The following is a 20,821-nucleotide window of genomic DNA, read 5'->3' on the forward strand; positions in this document are numbered from 1 at the left end:
CATAGTCTAGAATGACTAAGATGTGTTGATGCCCTCTGGCGGACTTCGGTACTGGGCCTATGAGGTTCATAGCTATTCGGTCAAACAGTATTTCAATAAACGGGAGAGATACTAGGGGACTACGGAAATGTGGCTGGGGGTTAGTTCTCTGGCAGGTCGGGCAAGACTTACAAAACTCTTCCACTTCTTTGAATATGCTGAGCCAGTAAAACTGCTGTAGAATACGATTCTCCACGTCTCCCACCATCACACTTAGCAGGGTTGTCTCCCCCTCTTCCACCGAAGTGGCGGTCACCCCTACCGCTTGCCCTTCGGTCTCAGGTTCCCAGGGTTCTGGTCTCCGCCCTGAGCCTGGCCACTCTGCTAGGGTTACCCCTGTCTCATGGGTATCAGTCACTCTCATAGCAGGCTACAGTGCCGGGAAGCCCGGGAAGTCTCTCCCTACTATGAGTTTATAATGTAGATTTGTGGCGACAGCCACCTTGTGGGTCCATCAACCGGCCACCGTGGTTAGAGCACGGTGGGTTAGTCTTTTAAGTCTCTGTGGATGCACATCACCCCAACTTTCTGGCCAGTATACTCAGTGGACCGCACCAGGGTAGCCCTAACTAGGGTCACCAGACCAGCAGAGCCTCCGCTGTAGTGTCTCCCACTCCCACCTGGCACAAGTGATCTAGAAACTCTGGAGTACCTGTTGCACACAGCCTCCTAGCATATAGCGACTGACGGTAGCCTTAGTTAGTGTCCATGGGCTCAACCCGATGGGGACAGTCTTCCCTTACATGGCCAGGCACCGCCAGCAGACTATCGGAGCCAGGTCCGCCGTGGGTACATCCCAGGCGGGTTTTATCGGCTCAAATCTCCGGGCCTGGGGTGGAGATTTCCACAGTTTGCCGACCCCCTCCCTGACAAAACCCTCCTTTAGATTCCTGGTAGCTTCATAGCGTTCCACCAGGTCCACCATCTCAAGGGCATTGCCAGGAGACACCTGACCAATCCAGTGCTGGAGTGGGTATGGCAAAGCCCTCCAGAACATATTAGCTAATAGTCTATCCAGCATAACCGGGAGACTCAGCACATCAGGCTGTAGCCACTTTTGAAAGAGGTGGAGTAAGTCATAATACTGGGTCCTCACAGGCTCAGCTAGCTTAAACCCCCACTGATGTACCCGCTGTGCCGGACCAACACATTCACCCCCAGTCTTGCCAAAATCTCACCTTTTACTTTTTGGTAGTTCGCTGCTTGATCGTCCGGCAAGTCGAAATACACCCACTGGGAATCGGATGCCAGGATTGGAGCGACGACCTCAGCCCACTGGTCACGAGGTAGCTTTTCCCTGATGGCCACTTTCTCATACATCGCCAGGTAGGTTTCGATGTTGTCTGCGGGGGTCATCTTAGGAATTGCGTCACTGACTGCTTTCCGGGCATCGTGGATGCTTGGGGTTGCTCCTGCTGTCTGCAAAGCCATTACGTGTTGTAGCAGAAACTGGTTAGTCTCCTGCTGCTGCTTATTAGCCTCGCATTGCTGCAGGTTTGTCTCTCGCTGGTGCAGATTAGCCTCCATGAGGGCCTTCACAACAGCCTCCATTGTGTCTGGTTGTAATACAGCTGGTTTAATGTAAGACATACAACCGTGCCTGAAAAATGCAGAAACCAAACATACCCTCACTGCTCTTGCCCGCAACCTACACCAATTGTGGGGACTCGCTCTGGTACACAGGATTAGCGGACACAGTATAGAGGCAACAACAAGTTCTTTGAATCAAACAGTTCAGTGTTTTATTCACACTTTAGGCAAGTGACAAAACAAGCAGTCATATTCAAACAAAAAAGTCACCTTGCGGTGTTAGTGGTAATTTACACCATGCGGCAATTCTGCCTCAAAGAGTCCTTGCTTATAGCAGCACCAACCTGTTTTCACACCAAACAGGTAGCAAGCCTTCATCCAGACACAAGGCTCCCAGATCCCAACACAGAGACATGGCTTCTGAGCCCAGCTGCCTATTTAAGGACAGCCAGGATCTGCCAAAACCCGGACCAGCATTTAAAATCCAGACTGGTATTTGACCTCACCTGGCTGTAAATCATCCCAGCAGCATATGCTCGCAGGAAAATACCTGTTTTCCCAGACCAAACCTCTCACTGTGTCACATACCATAGCATGTAATAAGATTGTAAGTGTCACGGTGGGGAGTGGGAAAACCCCCCCACCGTACAATGTGGGGAAAATGGGATAGCAACTAGGCCTGGACGCATAAGCGAACCCAGATGGTAGGAGGGCTCATGCACCGGAATCTCGGACCCTAACTGGCCCTGATGATCCCTGGGATAAAGGTAAGGAAAAGGAGATGACCAGTTCATCCACAACACGGATGAACCGCAGTCTCCAGCAGGCCTAGGTGCAAGGAAAGGAAAGGCAGAAAATAGCAACTGGATAGGCAGGTAAGAGCCCACAACAACAAGCATTCACCTGCCGAGGCAACAACGACTGGAACCCGTGCCTCCATACTGGAACCCAATCACCTACCAGGACACAGCACAAAGAAAACAAACACGGAGTCCAGCGAACCAGAACTGCCTGGGCCCCCATGCGGACAGGATGCATGGCTGCCCCAGGCAGAGCTGCTAACTGGCTGGTAGTTCCCCCTCCGGGGAACCCAGGGACCCCCTTCCGGAGGAACAACAGACAGGGGAAATGTCTAGCAACCATGCTGGATAACAACACCAAACATACCAGACATGGAACGCCAAACTAGACATTACAACAAACTCAAACCATAAACCCACACCAAACATCCCAAAAATGTAAGGAATGGTACAGAACAGAGAGAACAAAGGGAAGACATCAAGGTGACATTGTTGTTCCACAAGGTGGCCCTCAACCACTGGGCAGATAGTAGAGGACTGGCAGGAGCACAGCTCCAGCACACAGCAAGGCTGGAGGAACACTGAACCTGGCCAACAGGCAATATAAACCTCGTGGCCACACCCAGGACACACCTAAATCCCCTCCAGCTAGATAATTAACCCCTCCGCCAACAGACAGGGAAGGCCCAAGGAGAAAGGAGGAGGCACCTACATGCTGCAACCAAAACACGTTGCCGCTGGCAACAGCATGCATGACAACCGTATCAAGGCACATATCAAAGGCCGTGACAGTACGCTTTTGTGCTGTACCGCAGGGTAGCCAGCATTACGCACCCAAATAAATGTTCCTGATTCTATGGCAATAACAAGTAAGTTTACTTTCACATTAGCGTTTTTTGTGGATCCGTCATGGATCTGCAAAAACGCTTCCGTTACAATAATACAACCGCATGCATCCGTTCAGAACGGATCTGGTTGTATTATGTCTTCTATAGCCGTGACAGATCCGTCATGAACACCATTGAAAGTCAATGAAGGACGGATCCGTTTTCTATTGTGCCAGATTGTGTCAGAGAAAACGGATCCATCCCCATTGTGTGTCGGGACAGATCCATCTTGCTCCGCACCACATGGCGGACAGAAAAACGCTGCAGGCAGCGTTTTTGTGTCCGCCTACAGAGCGGAATGGTGACTGAACGGAGGCAAACGAATGCATTTTGAGCGGATCCTTTTCCATTCAGAATGCATTAGGGCAAAACTGATCCATTTTGCACGGCTTCTGAGAGCCCATGACGGATCTCACAAACGGAAAGCCAAAACGCTAATGTGAAAACAGCCTAAGGCGTGGCTGGTCTATTTGAGCTTGCCAGTAGGTAAATTTAATGCTTATACTTCCACCATTCACCGGAGTGCACAGCGATGTACAGAACAAGGGTCTTAGCCTCCTGGCTGGGTGTATGTAAATTTATTCATGTGTAACCAGCATCTGTGGTCACGGTCATTACCATGTTTAAGTAAAATACCGTTTTGGCAAAACTGGTGTTGGAGTTGCTTTCCTCGTTCGTGACTTTGCTGTATCCTGGGGAGCCCCCCCCGGTACACGGCTTACAAAGACACCCCATAAATGATAATTAGAGAGCAAGTATGCTGTCTGACTGATTGGGGGGAATTGATTAGGCTGAATCCACATATGTTCTTCCATTGTTCTGTTCCATCAGGAGAACAGAAAAACAGAAAAAAACAAACCTGTTAAATGGGTTGAATAATGGAAGAACACCTTCCATTTCTTTCTATCTGTCTTTCAATGACTTGAATGTTAAAAAAAAATTGAAAGCTCCTTTCCGTTATGTTTCTGTCAATTTAGATGAAAAAAAAAAAATCCTGCAAGAAGTACCCTTTCTCAGGTCTAAAATAACGTAAATACGATGGAACAGAGTCAAGATCCCTCCTGCAGATCTCACTCCCGCCCTGATTTCTTAAAGTCATATCTCCGGCTGTATGTGCAGTACCCCAGACCTGGGGGTTTCTGTAAATTGTTTTATTGCTATGTGTTGTGTGATGGATTTCATGTTTTGGCCAGTACCATCACAGTTACTCTCGTTCTGGCGTGTGTTGCACCCAACCACCTGGGCATCACCCTGGTTGGGATCTATTCAGAGTGGCAACAATGAAGATGTCCATATCCATGTTTATCACCCTGGCTCCTTTCCATGTGGCACAGTACCATACAATCTGCACAGTCTCTAAGAGGTGCTCCCAGTTTGTGGTATCTCTGATTTCGCATAGTCGCAGTATACATTCCATGCGACACACAGTAATGCACACAGTCTCTCAGACACTGTTACGTAAGCCTGTATTACACAGGCCAATTGAGAAAGCAGTTGTCGGGAGGGAAGTGTTCCCCCCCCGGTCATTGCTTGCTAGCTAGCAGAGGAGACCGCTGCTATTACATGCAGCAATCTCCTCCGCAGCATAGGGAGGAGCGATCATCGTGCCATCACTCGTCCACATGCTGTCTAGTGGTTTGCCGCTATTAGACAGCACGATCTGCTGGCAGTATTGGTGGCAGTTTTACACTGCAAGATAATTGCTAACGAGCGTTTGCCGATATCGGCCAAAAATTGGCCAGTGTAATACAGCCCTTACAAGCTGGCTGGTCTTTGTTATGGCATTTTTCTTTTACAGGCCTTGGTTGCTTCGAGGATGGACAGACTAGGTGGCTTCATTCTACACCTCAGCTCCACCTTCAACTCCTCTTCATTGTTCACCTTCAGTTGCTCTAACTAATCCCTGATGTATTGTACCTTTATTTCTATCTTCACCTAGACTAGTCACAAGCAGAAACCAATGCCGGATCTGTCTCCAGCAGCAGCTCCTCCCAGCTACTGTTGCCTGCTGCTGACCATGAGGTTTCTAGAGCACTGCTACTCATGGTCTCTCTCTGAGTTTTCACTACTGCTAATTAGGGCTCATTCTGATGGCCGTATGCTGTCCGCAAAAATGCGGATCCGTTTTTGGCAGATTAGATGCTAACCCAGTGCGCAGTACTGGAGGCCATATCTCCAGAAGGATATAGATACTCTAGAGAGAGTTCAGAGAAGAGCTACTAAACTAGTACATGGATTGCAGGATAAAACTTACCAGGAAAGGTTAAAGGACCTTAACATGTATAGCTTGGAAGAAAGAAGAGACAGAGGGGATATGATAGAAACTTTTAAATACATAAAGGGAATCAACTCGGTAAAGGAAGAGAGCATATTTAAAAGAAGAAAAACTACCACAAGAGGACACAGTTTTAAATTAGAGGGGCAAAGGTTTAAAAGTAATATAAGGAAGTATTACTTTACTGAGAGAGTAGTGGATGCATGGAATAGCCTTCCTGCAGAAGTGGTAGCTGCAAATACAGTGAAGGGGTTTAAGCATGCATGGGATAGGCATAAGGCCATCCTTCATATAAGATAGGGCCGGGGGCTATCCATAGTATTCAGTATATTGGGCAGACTAGATGGGCCAAATGGTTCTTATCTGCCGACACATTCTATGTTTCTATGTTTCTATGTTCACTTTTATGGAGCCCTTTTCTTCCATTCCACGGCTCTGCAACAAATGAAACATGTCCTATACTTGTCAGTGAAAATCAGGACATGGCCCCATTGAAGTCTATGGGTCCGCAAAAATACAGAATGCAAATAGTTTTTTTGCGGACATGCTGAACTGTCCGCAAAAAAACGGATCCGAATTCGCAAAACACCGGCCAGTGTCTGTGTTTTGCTAATGCACATGGCCGGCACTATAACAGAAATGCCTTTTCTTGTCCGTGGCTGCGGACAAGAATAGGACATGTTCTATTTTTTTGCGGGGCCACGGAACTGAAGTGCGGATGCGGACAACACACAGTGCACTGTCCGCATCTTCTGCGGCCCCTTTGAAAATGAAAGGGTCCGCACGCGTCCTGCAAAATTGCGGACAATGTGGACATGTGAATGGACCCTTAGGGCTCATTCACCGTATGGCTTTGTGTTTTGCGGGCCCTTTTTAATGGATACGTTTTTCTGTTTTTTGTTTCAGTAGTGTTTCCGGTTCCGTTCCGTTTTTCCGTTTCGTTTTTCCCGTATGGCATATACAGTATACAGTGATTACATAGAAAAAATTGGGCATACTGAACTAAAACAACGGCCAGTACTGAGTCTTTTCACTGCCTCCCCCTTTGGTATCATCGAAGCCCAACTGTAATGAATACCATTGATCAGTAGATGTCAGTATAGCTTCGGTATTGTTCCCAACACACACACTTACAATGCACACAATTACATTATATCAGTGCAATATATATATATATATAGAGAGAGTGAAAGAAAGAGATAAAGCAGATGCTAGGCACCTTATGTCCTAAGAGAATAAAAGGCTAGGGCACTGAAATTCAAAGTGCCTGAACCTTTTCTACCTTTACATCATCTGTCAGTAGAGAGTCAAAAGGCCTTTATACACATTATATTATCATCCAGTGCTGTTTGGAAGACAATAGCCCTATCCATATGAGGGGTTGGCTCAGAGAAGGCTCTAGACTTTGTGAGGCCTTAGGCAAAACTCGAACATGAGGCCCCCACGTGTCTGATATTGCCCTAGGAATAATTCTGGGGGCTGCTGCTGGGTTCCGATAGAAAGCCCTGCCTGGACTTAACAATTTAAATCTAAAATAGAAACTATAAGGTTAATTGGATCCCGCGCTGTAAAAAAGACACTTCCCTTGGATACTACAAAAGATATGGCCTGATGTAAAAATCCTGTTAGACACAATCTGTAATTGCAGCGTTCTCACCTGCAATAGAATGCTGTCAGTTGCCTCCAAGTTCCCGGTGATGTAAGTGGGATGCGTGTACTGTCCCAAGTCCCTTTTTCCTCTCTCTATTCTTCCTTTTTCTTTTCCTCGTGGTAGTTAACTTGCTCTGTTCTCTCGACTCCCCTCTCCTGCGCGCGCCGCTCCGGACGGTAGCTGGCATGAGCGCGGGGAAGCCAAAGAAAGTAAGTCCAAGAACGGTTCCTGTGTGATGTCATGCCTGTCGGTATGGGTGCCTTCAGGGGAAAAAAAACATAAGTAATAAAGCCCACAATAATGCCCCCCCAGTAGAAATAATTCTCCTTAAATACCCCCTTGTAATGTCCCCAGTTAAGCTAATGTTCCCATAATGTCCCCCATAATGTGCCAGTATAAAATACCCCTATATAGTGCCCCCCGTAAATGCCCCATAGTGCTCCTCTTCCCCCTTCCTCCTAGTGCCCCTATAATGTACCAGTATAAAATACCCCTTCTTAGTGCCCCCGTAGATAACCCCATAGTACTACTCTCCCCCTTCCCCATAGTACCCACCATAATGTGTCCCAGTATAAAATGCCACTGTACAGAGCCCTCCATATAACATACCCCTTCTTTGTGGCCTCAGTAAATGCCCCTATAGTGCCACCTAATAATGTGCCAGTAAAAAGTGCCCCCAATGATGCCCCCCCGGCCTTAATGTCACATTACTCCCCCTCCATCCATGTCACATTTCTCCCCCTCCATGTCACATCACCCCCTCCTTTTTACACATTACCCCCTTCGTGTCACATTTCTCCCCCCCTCCATGGCAGCACTCCTTCCCCCCCCAATGGCACATTTCTGCCCCTCCATGGGCCTGGCAGCAGCACATCTTACCCCCCCCCCCAATGGCACATTTCTCCCCCTCCATGGGCCTGGCAGCGCAGCAGCACATCTTACCCCCCCCCCCCCCATGGCACATTTCTCCCCCTCCATGGGCTTGGCAGCAGCACATCTTACCCCCCATGACACATTTCTCCCCCTCCATGGGCTTGGCAGTAGCACATCTTACTCCCTCAATGGAACATTTCTCCCTCTCCATGGATCTGGTTGTATTATGTCTTCTATAGCCGTGACAGATCCGTCATGAACACCATTGAAAGTCAATGAAGGACGGATCCGTTTTCTATTGTGCCAGATTGTGTCAGAGAAAACGGATCCATCCCCATTGTGTGTCGGGACAGATCCATCTTGCTCCGCACCACATGGCGGACAGAAAAACGCTGCAGGCAGCGTTTTTGTGTCCGCCTACAGAGCGGAATGGTGACTGAACGGAGGCAAACGAATGCATTTTGAGCGGATCCTTTTCCATTCAGAATGCATTAGGGCAAAACTGATCCATTTTGCACGGCTTCTGAGAGCCCATGACGGATCTCACAAACGGAAAGCCAAAACGCTAATGTGAAAACAGCCTAAGGCGTGGCTGGTCTATTTGAGCTTGCCAGTAGGTAAATTTAATGCTTATACTTCCACCATTCACCGGAGTGCACAGCGATGTACAGAACAAGGGTCTTAGCCTCCTGGCTGGGTGTATGTAAATTTATTCATGTGTAACCAGCATCTGTGGTCACGGTCATTACCATGTTTAAGTAAAATACCGTTTTGGCAAAACTGGTGTTGGAGTTGCTTTCCTCGTTCGTGACTTTGCTGTATCCTGGGGAGCCCCCCCCGGTACACGGCTTACAAAGACACCCCATAAATGATAATTAGAGAGCAAGTATGCTGTCTGACTGATTGGGGGGAATTGATTAGGCTGAATCCACATATGTTCTTCCATTGTTCTGTTCCATCAGGAGAACAGAAAAACAGAAAAAAACAAACCTGTTAAATGGGTTGAATAATGGAAGAACACCTTCCATTTCTTTCTATCTGTCTTTCAATGACTTGAATGTTAAAAAAAAATTGAAAGCTCCTTTCCGTTATGTTTCTGTCAATTTAGATGAAAAAAAAAAAATCCTGCAAGAAGTACCCTTTCTCAGGTCTAAAATAACGTAAATACGATGGAACAGAGTCAAGATCCCTCCTGCAGATCTCACTCCCGCCCTGATTTCTTAAAGTCATATCTCCGGCTGTATGTGCAGTACCCCAGACCTGGGGGTTTCTGTAAATTGTTTTATTGCTATGTGTTGTGTGATGGATTTCATGTTTTGGCCAGTACCATCACAGTTACTCTCGTTCTGGCGTGTGTTGCACCCAACCACCTGGGCATCACCCTGGTTGGGATCTATTCAGAGTGGCAACAATGAAGATGTCCATATCCATGTTTATCACCCTGGCTCCTTTCCATGTGGCACAGTACCATACAATCTGCACAGTCTCTAAGAGGTGCTCCCAGTTTGTGGTATCTCTGATTTCGCATAGTCGCAGTATACATTCCATGCGACACACAGTAATGCACACAGTCTCTCAGACACTGTTACGTAAGCCTGTATTACACAGGCCAATTGAGAAAGCAGTTGTCGGGAGGGAAGTGTTCCCCCCCCGGTCATTGCTTGCTAGCTAGCAGAGGAGACCGCTGCTATTACATGCAGCAATCTCCTCCGCAGCATAGGGAGGAGCGATCATCGTGCCATCACTCGTCCACATGCTGTCTAGTGGTTTGCCGCTATTAGACAGCACGATCTGCTGGCAGTATTGGTGGCAGTTTTACACTGCAAGATAATTGCTAACGAGCGTTTGCCGATATCGGCCAAAAATTGGCCAGTGTAATACAGCCCTTACAAGCTGGCTGGTCTTTGTTATGGCATTTTTCTTTTACAGGCCTTGGTTGCTTCGAGGATGGACAGACTAGGTGGCTTCATTCTACACCTCAGCTCCACCTTCAACTCCTCTTCATTGTTCACCTTCAGTTGCTCTAACTAATCCCTGATGTATTGTACCTTTATTTCTATCTTCACCTAGACTAGTCACAAGCAGAAACCAATGCCGGATCTGTCTCCAGCAGCAGCTCCTCCCAGCTACTGTTGCCTGCTGCTGACCATGAGGTTTCTAGAGCACTGCTACTCATGGTCTCTCTCTGAGTTTTCACTACTGCTAATTAGGGCTCATTCTGATGGCCGTATGCTGTCCGCAAAAATGCGGATCCGTTTTTGGCAGATTAGATGCTAACCCAGTGCGCAGTACTGGAGGCCATATCTCCAGAAGGATATAGATACTCTAGAGAGAGTTCAGAGAAGAGCTACTAAACTAGTACATGGATTGCAGGATAAAACTTACCAGGAAAGATTAAAGGACCTTAACATGTATAGCTTGGAAGAAAGAAGAGACAGAGGGGATATGATAGAAACTTTTAAATACATAAAGGGAATCAACTCGGTAAAGGAAGAGAGCATATTTAAAAGAAGAAAAACTACCACAAGAGGACACAGTTTTAAATTAGAGGGGCAAAGGTTTAAAAGTAATATAAGGAAGTATTACTTTACTGAGAGAGTAGTGGATGCATGGAATAGCCTTCCTGCAGAAGTGGTAGCTGCAAATACAGTGAAGGGGTTTAAGCATGCATGGGATAGGCATAAGGCCATCCTTCATATAAGATAGGGCCGGGGGCTATCCATAGTATTCAGTATATTGGGCAGACTAGATGGGCCAAATGGTTCTTAACTGCCGACACATTCTATGTTTCTATGTTTCTATGTTCACTTTTATGGAGCCCTTTTCTTCCATTCCACGGCTCTGCAACAAATGAAACATGTCCTATACTTGTCAGTGAAAATCAGGACATGGCCCCATTGAAGTCTATGGGTCCGCAAAAATACAGAATGCAAATAGTTTTTTTGCGGACATGCTGAACTGTCCGCAAAAAAACGGATCCGAATTCGCAAAACACCGGCCAGTGTCTGTGTTTTGCTAATGCACATGGCCGGCACTATAACAGAAATGCCTTTTCTTGTCCGTGGCTGCGGACAAGAATAGGACATGTTCTATTTTTTTGCGGGGCCACGGAACTGAAGTGCGGATGCGGACAACACACAGTGCACTGTCCGCATCTTCTGCGGCCCCTTTGAAAATGAAAGGGTCCGCACGCGTCCTGCAAAATTGCGGACAATGTGGACATGTGAATGGACCCTTAGGGCTCATTCACCGTATGGCTTTGTGTTTTGCGGGCCCTTTTTAATGGATACGTTTTTCTGTTTTTTGTTTCAGTAGTGTTTCCGGTTCCGTTCCGTTTTTTCCGTTTCGTTTTTCCCGTATGGCATATACAGTATACAGTGATTACATAGAAAAAATTGGGCATACTGAACTAAAACAACGGCCAGTACTGAGTCTTTTCACTGCCTCCCCCTTTGGTATCATCGAAGCCCAACTGTAATGAATACCATTGATCAGTAGATGTCAGTATAGCTTCGGTATTGTTCCCAACACACACACTTACAATGCACACAATTACATTATATCAGTGCAATATATATATATATATAGAGAGTGAAAGAAAGAGATAAAGCAGATGCTAGGCACCTTATGTCCTAAGAGAATAAAAGGCTAGGGCACTGAAATTCAAAGTGCCTGAACCTTTTCTACCTTTACATCATCTGTCAGTAGAGAGTCAAAAGGCCTTTATACACATTATATTATCATCCAGTGCTGTTTGGAAGACAATAGCCCTATCCATATGAGGGGTTGGCTCAGAGAAGGCTCTAGACTTTGTGAGGCCTTAGGCAAAACTCGAACATGAGGCCCCCACGTGTCTGATATTGCCCTAGGAATAATTCTGGGGGCCGCTGCTGGGTTCCGATAGAAAGCCCTGCCTGGACTTAACAATTTAAATCTAAAATAGAAACTATAAGGTTAATTGGATCCCGCGCTGTAAAAAAGACACTTCCCTTGGATACTACAAAAGATATGGCCTGATGTAAAAATCCTGTTAGACACAATCTGTAATTGCAGCGTTCTCACCTGCAATAGAATGCTGTCAGTTGCCTCCAAGTTCCCGGTGATGTAAGTGGGATGCGTGTACTGTCCCAAGTCCCTTTTTCCTCTCTCTATTCTTCCTTTTTCTTTTCCTCGTGGTAGTTAACTTGCTCTGTTCTCTCGACTCCCCTCTCCTGCGCGCGCCGCTCCGGACGGTAGCTGGCATGAGCGCGGGGAAGCCAAAGAAAGTAAGTCCAAGAACGGTTCCTGTGTGATGTCATGCCTGTCGGTATGGGTGCCTTCAGGGGAAAAAAAACATAAGTAATAAAGCCCACAATAATGCCCCCCCAGTAGAAATAATTCTCCTTAAATACCCCCTTGTAATGTCCCCAGTTAAGCTAATGTTCCCATAATGTCCCCCATAATGTGCCAGTATAAAATACCCCTATATAGTGCCCCCCGTAAATGCCCCATAGTGCTCCTCTTCCCCCTTCCTCCTAGTGCCCCTATAATGTACCAGTATAAAATACCCCTTCTTAGTGCCCCCGTAGATAACCCCATAGTACTACTCTCCCCCTTCCCCATAGTACCCACCATAATGTGTCCCAGTATAAAATGCCACTGTACAGAGCCCTCCATATAACATACCCCTTCTTTGTGGCCTCAGTAAATGCCCCTATAGTGCCACCTAATAATGTGCCAGTAAAAAGTGCCCCCAATGATGCCCCCCCGGCCTTAATGTCACATTACTCCCCCTCCATCCATGTCACATTTCTCCCCCTCCATGTCACATCACCCCCTCCTTTTTACACATTACCCCCTTCGTGTCACATTTCTCCCCCCCTCCATGGCAGCACTCCTTCCCCCCCCAATGGCACATTTCTGCCCCTCCATGGGCCTGGCAGCAGCACATCTTACCTCCCCCCCCAATGGCACATTTCTCCCCCTCCATGGGCCTGGCAGCGCAGCAGCACATCTTACCCCCCCCCCATGGCACATTTCTCCCCCTCCATGGGCTTGGCAGCAGCACATCTTACCCCCCATGACACATTTCTCCCCCTCCATGGGCTTGGCAGTAGCACATCTTACTCCCTCAATGGAACATTTCTCCCTCTCCATGGGCTTGGCCGCAGCACATCTTACCCCCCCACAGTACATTTCTCCCCCGACACCCCCTCCATGATGGCACTGGCACCAGTACTTTATTATGATCAAATCAGGCCCTAAGGTAAGATTCACACAGTATAGCCAGCCGGGGAGGGATGGGCACAGCAGCCAGTAGGACACACACCTGACCTTGGGCTTCTTCGGGCACGACTCTTCGTGCGCCGGCGGCAGCCAGACACGGACACTGAGAGGTGAGGCAAGGCCCTGGCTCCTTCTCCCCTCTGGCTGCGCAGCGCTCTGAGGGCAGGGCTGGCGTTGCGTTCAGTCAGAAGACGTGCCTGTGCGGCGGCACGCTCCGAGCCCCAGCAGCCACTGGTCTCTTAAAGAGGCAGAGAGGGGCTCAGAGCGGCAAGGCCGCGGCGGCTCTTATTAGTCCGGCCGCTTAGCAGGCCACCTGCGGAAGCCAATAAAATTGCGGTTGCAGCGGTGTCGGGTGCGGGTGGGAGCCAGAGCGAGGCCTTAGGCGGCTGCCTAAGTGGCCTAATGGAAGAGCAGCCTCTGGGTTGGCTACTTTGCAATATTTTTAATTTACTCACTGTATTTCTGTGAGTAACCTGAAAATATTGCTTTAACACTGTGAAAGAGCTGCAGGATTGGAAGGGTACCTGGCAGTCAAAAAGTAATGGCATAATGTAGTAACATGTCATCATTTACTGTGGTGTAAAAAGAAAACCTTTATGTATGTCTTCATAGGAGCCAATTTAATCCACTTCCTTTTGTCTCGCCTCACAGGAAATTAAGACGACAGCCATCTCACTTCAACAACAACAATTTTGTAGTGTGAAAAACAAACTACATCATAAGGATATAAAAGGGTAAAGCAGCAAAGAATGTGCTAAGAAATCTTATAGTCAATACAAATAGACCCACAATTAATTGTTTATTATTGCTTTTTTTCCCATTTCGGACATGGCATATCAAAAGGGTTTTCCAACTATGGATGTTATGAGGTCCCGTGACCCCAATTTGACAAGAAGAAGTAGCATACAGAAGGAGGGAATATGGAAAGGTGGTCGCAACAGTCTACACAAGGGATCAGCAACCTCCAGTACTCCAAGTGCTGTGAAACTACATCTCCCAGCATGCCCACTTGCTTGACTGTTCTCTGAACTCCCACAGAAGTGAAAGGAGCCTGCTAGGACTTTCACAACAGCTGAAGTGTCGAAGGTTGCTGATCCCTGGACTACACTGATGTCTATGGGAGTTACAAAAATGGTCAAGCAGGGTCAGACTGCCCTACCAGGTTACCAGGGGATCCCTTGGCTCTGCCACAATACTGACTCCCAAAGACTCAGCAGAAGACCCATTTGGAGTTGACTTTGAATCCAACCCCTTTGTCACGATTCATAAATAACTTATTCAACTTATCGACTGTACTTCCTGTGTGTACAATGATAGCAACAAAAACTAGATTGTAATAAAGAAGAGGTGTACCTGTTTTGTATAGAAGAAGGGGGCCTCCTGAATCATTTCCATATGAGTCTATGGAACCCCAGTACATGTGGAGCCAAGTCAATCTAAAAGCCCTGTTTATGGTCTTTTAGATAAAAACTACCAAAGAACATGCATAGTAAAAATGGGGCTCTCTTGAGCACTGTTCTTTATCCATGGACTCATGTTTAGGAGTTGCGTTGTGTTGAGTTTTCTAGATGGTGATCTTCCAGATTGTAGTCCACATTAAAAAAGGAATATAAATACTAGACAGACAAAAAGTCTTAGTGTTATTATTATAAGCTGTATTAATGACCCTTTGTAACAAAACGTTCAAATTGCATTTTAATATTAATCTTTTTTATTCTGCTGAGACATGAAGCAAAATACAACAGTAAGTATATATGTATAGTAGATATAAAATAGATAGATAATAGATATAGATATAAGATGGTAGAAATGGTAATACATATTATTACAAAATTCCAATAAAAGACAGTTAATCCTTAAGATTAACCTTCTGCTGCCTAGATAGCAAAGAATAAGTAGACTTCACTTCTAACCAGCCCTCCTTTCTCCCTCACACCTCCCCTCTGTTCTTCTCTCTCTTTTACTGAAGGTACAGTCAGATGATGGATGAGCAAGTTCTTTGATGAACTGATGAAGATTTTTTGCTTTTGGTAAAGAATAACACACATCTCGGGAGGAGGGACACACAGTTCTTAAGCAGCAAAATACAAAAACATCTTGACGTGCAAAGTCAAGCCAATGCAAGGTAAGAAACGACAAATCATCGACCATTGAATAATTCTATCATGTTATAAATAGGGAAATAATTCCTCACTGAATTGTACTTTACGGATTGTATCAAAGATGTCATATTTTTATGTTTTAACTATTAATGACCTAAGCAAGTAATGGTATACATTGACTATTTTTATTTTTAGATTTTTACATTTATTTTGTAATTGAGCGTATTTTAGGAATACGTCAAAAAATCCTTTTTATGTGTTGGCAAAGGAGAAAAGTATTATTTTACTGCTCTAGGTATCAGGGGAATACTGCGCAAATCAAGCAGGGACTAGGGTGGTTAATGTGATCTTAATATACCCTCGAGCCAGTGTGGTTTAATAAGTGGAATCAAAATAACGTCAAGTTATACTGAAGCAGCTGATCCATATAAAATTCTGAGGAAGTATTTCATTTAGGCAACAAGACTTTAGGCGTGATTGCCAGAATTGGTTAATGTGTATGGAAGAAGATTGGATAAGTGTCAATGGATACCTGAAGACTCGTGTTAGATTTGTATAAAAAAAAATAAAAAAATATCTAAGTAATTAATTTTATATTACAGAATGAGAATTACTCATATTATAAGAATATATAACACAGTGAGAACGTAGTGCAAAAAAAACACCTCTCTCTATATATATGGTATATATATATATATACACACCCAGTTAACAGTAATATATTCATTTTATTCTACTACTAGATACTAAAAACTAGGCCTAAAATACATTATATCATTATCATAATTTAATTCTATATAATGTACAAGATTAATGTAAGATACTAAGCCTAAAATAAGCATGAACAATTAATATAAAGCACAACTGTTCTTTAATTATGAACTGCACTTTCTTAGCCTTACTGCATATTACAATTTATTTTTTAACTATCATTTTCTGGTTTAAAAATTCCCCCAAAAATGTTTAAAGAAATATATAATAAAGAACCAAACCACTTAGGATATTTATAACGGGTACGGTAATAATACTCATAAAAAAATATAAAAATAAAATCATCATCACACCGTTTCAAAACAGAAATCCAATTTGACTTTATCACTTAATTAGGGTAATTATACATTTTTCAATATCAATATAAGATTTCTAAATATATTACTGTAAATATCCTAGTGTACAATAAATTTTGCCACAGTTCCCCACTACTGCAGAATGCAAATGGAATGTAAAAAATCCAAAAATTTAATTTTGTACTCCTGATAGAACCACATTAACACCCAAAATCAAAAGAAATTCAAAAATTCACATACATTTTTAACATGTTAGAACTCACATAGGTTCAACAGCTTACGGTAAAAAAATTACCATAAAAAAATAATATAATGCTGCACTATTGTTAAAGTAAGTTCAAACGGAAAAAAAAAATAATAATCTAGAAACTAAAAACCTAATAAACAATGTTATGATCTAAAAAAAAAATAATTTTATCAGATTTTTTTTTAGAGATATTTTTGTTATAGGATAGTCAATGTGTTACTGATATTTTTTTTTTCACACTAATTACATTTATTAAATAATCTTGTCACTGGTAGTTGTAAGGATGTTTTCTATGTAAAACATATCAGTTGCAACAGTTTTTTTTACTGCAGAGAAAGCAAGATAATATTACGGCAGCCTAGCAAGAAAAACTAGAGAAAAGATATAATGAAAGTAAAATCAATCCCAATCTTATGTTACAATATAGAAAATAAAGCCTTCAACAGGCTGCTGTTGATGGATCTGCTGTTGTTTGTTGCTTAATGGTGCATAATGGCATCCTACTTTGAATGGACTACGGATATGATTGTCTCATTCTCACACTTTTACCCCTGCAGTTTGATTTCTCAAAAATGAAAACATAAAAATAATTTTAAAAAAATTATGTTTATAGTATATGTAAAAAGAAAAAGTTGATGTACATATTCAACTGTACAAGTTTTATTGTCTTAAAAATGTAATTTAGGGACATTTGGACCATCGTTATGTGAACCTTGATATAGTCTAATATGTTTGTACCCTTCAGTTTTATTTTATATTAATTTCCCCCCACTTCTGCTTCTCCATTGTCTTTCTTGTACTGGGACTTAGAAAGATCTACGTCAGGGATGCCCAACCTGCGGCCCTCCAGCTGTTGCAAAACTACAACTCCCAGCATGCCCGCACAGCCTACAGCAGGGCATTATGGGAGTTGTAGTTTTTCAACAGCTGGAGGGCCGCAGGTTGAGCATCTCTGATCTACGTGATTGTATCTCTATATATTTCTTGATTGATGATTCAAAGGAATGCCTAGGAAAGCTAACCCATACAGTACTAGTTTCAGTTTTAGGCCGATGAGTGGATATACAACAGAAATATGAAACAGGTAAAAAAAATTTTTTTTGGGCTGTAGAGGAACAAAATCAGTTTTGATAGATAACAATAATGGGATGGTATTCTTTCTATTTTACAAACAAATGTAAGATCTTACTCTTTACCCTTTGAAGGACAGTTCTCCGGTTGACTTTCTTGCACATGTTCTTCCCAGGTGCTGGATGTAATCAATAAATACTTTACTATGAAGACAGAAAGTACTCCCTCTTCATGCCAGGAACATTCCCCCTTTCATGGGTTAGGTGAGTAATTGTCTTGTAAACTTAAAAGCAATTGTTAGTAGAGCATTTTTATAAAATACATGGTGTTCCTATAGCTCAAAACCGACACTGATTTGTTAACCATTTAACATACTTTGTAAGGCTGATAAAAGACATCTGTCGATCTAGTTCAGCCTGTTATCCTGCAAGTTGATCCACAGGAAGGCCACCCCCCCCCCCCCCCCCCCCCCCGTGAGGTAAAAGCCAATTTTCCTAACTTTAGGGGAAAAAAATTCCTTCCCGACTCCAATCAGCCAATCAGAATAACTCCCTGGATCAACGACCCCTCTCTAGTAGCTATAGCCTGTAATATTATTACACTCCAGAAATACATCCAGGCCCCTCTTGAATTCCTTTATTGTACTCACCATCACCACCTCCTCCAACTGTTCCATGGTCTCACTGCTCTTACCGTAAAGAATCCTCTTCTATGTTTGTGTACAAACCTTCTTTCCTCCAGACGCAGAGGATGTCCCCTCGTCACAGTCACAGTCCTGGGGATAAATAGATGATGGGAGAGATCTCTGTACTGCCCCCTGATATATTTATACATAGTAATTAGATCTTCCCTCAGTCGTCTTTTTTCTAAAGTGAATAACCCTAATTTTGATAATCTTTCTGGGTACTGTAGTCCACCCCTTCCAGTTATTACTTTAGTTGCCCTCCTCTGAACCCTCTCCAGCTCTGCTATGTCTGCCTTGTTCACAGGAGCCCAGAACTGTACACAGTTCTCCATGTGTGGTCTGACTAGTGATTTGTAAAGTGGTAGGACTATGTTCTCATCACGGGCATCTATGCCCCTTCTGATGCAACCCATTATCTTATTGGTCTTGGCAGCAGCTGCTTGACACTGGTTTCTACAGTTTACTTTGCTGTTCACTAAAATTCCTAGGTCCTTTTCCATGTCAGTGTTACCCAGTGTTTTATCAATTAGTATGTACTGGTGACTTGCATTGTTCCTACCCATGTGCATAACCTTACATTAATCAGTGTTAAGCCTCCAATCTATCCAGATCCCTCTGTAGCAGTATACTGTCCTCTTCTGTATTAATTACTTTACACGGTTTTGTGTCATCTGCAGAAATTGATACTTTACTATGCAAGCCTTCTACAAGATCATTAATAAATATATTGAAGAGAATAGGGCCCAATACTGACCCGTGAGGTACCCCACTAGTGACAGTGACCCAATTTGAGTGTGTACTGTTAACAGCCACCCTCTGTTTTCTATCACTGAGCCAGTTACTTACCCACATAGAGACGTTTTCTCCCAGTCCGAGCATTCTCATTTTATATACTAACCTTTTATGTGGTACAGTGTCAAATGCTTTGGAGAAGTCCAGATATATGACATTCATTAACTCACCCCAGTCAAGTCTAGAACTTACCTCCTCATAGAAACTGACTAAATTAGTTTGACATGACCGATACCTCATGAAGCCATACTGATATAGCATTATTCGCTTATTTTCATTGAGGTACTTCAAGATAGCATCTCTTAGAAAACCTTCAAACAGTTTACCCATGACAGATAGGCGACAGGCTCTGTTTTTGACCCCTTTTTGAATATTGGCACCACATTTGCTATGCGCCAATCCTGTGGAACGGTCCCAGTCAATATAGAGTCCTTAAATATCAGAAATAAGGGTCTGGCTATGACATTACTTAATTCTCTTAGGATAAGGGGTGTATGCCATGTGGTGCCCGCAATTTGTCTATTGTAATATGTTTAAGACGCTGCTGCACTTCTTTATGGGTCAAATAGGCCACTTTTAGTGGGGAATTTACTTTTACATTCTGCATTTCATCTGTATTTTCCTTAGTGAATATGGTGGAGAAAAAAACATTGAATAGCTTGGCTTTCTCCTTATCGCTTTCTGCAACTCCCCCCTCATCACTCTGTAAAGGGCCGACACCTTAGATTTATACTTTTCACCATTTATATATTGAAGAACATTTTAGGGTTTGTTTTACTCTCTTTGGCAATGAATCTCTCTGTCTCTAGTTTGGCTGCTTTTATTTGTCTTTTACATATTCAATTTTTTTCCTTATAGTTTTTCAGTGCTTCCGTGCTACCTTCCTGTTTTAGCGATTTAAATGCTTTCTTTCATGTATTGCTTCCTTTACAGTTCTATTTGTCCACAATGTTTTTTTCTTGTTCCTCACCCTTTTATTTCTATAAGGAATGTACCTCTCACAATTAGAGTTTAGGGTGCTTTTTTATTTTTGAGGGCATTGTCCCAGTTAGTGAGGCCAATGGCCTCTCTTAGCTGGTCAAATTTAGCTTTTTTGAAGTTTGGTATTTTTGTTCCTCCCTGAAGAAACATTCTTTTGAATGACAATTGGAAGGTTAATACTTTTTTGGTCACTATTTCCTACGTGTCCCCAAAACTGCACATCTGTTGTTCTGTTAGGTCTATTGGTTAGTACTAAGTCCAGTATGGCCGTCCCTCTAGTCAGGTTCTGAACCAGTTGGGAAAAGTAATTGTCTTTGGTTATTGCCAAGAACCTGTTTACTTTATGAGATTGACAGCTTTCAGTTTCCCAGTCTATTGTATATCTGGGTAGTTGAAGTCCCCCATAATAACAACCTCATTATGATTTGCCACCTCACCTATTTCCCTTAGTAGTAGATTTTCTGTGGACTCTGGTATATTGGTGGCCTATAACAAACTTCTATCAGTATTTTATTTTTCTCTTTGCCTCCATGTATATCCACCCACTCATCTGTGC

Source organism: Bufo bufo, chromosome 1 (assembly GCF_905171765.1).
Source record: "Bufo bufo chromosome 1, aBufBuf1.1, whole genome shotgun sequence".
NCBI classification, from domain to species: Eukaryota; Metazoa; Chordata; class Amphibia; order Anura; family Bufonidae; genus Bufo; species Bufo bufo.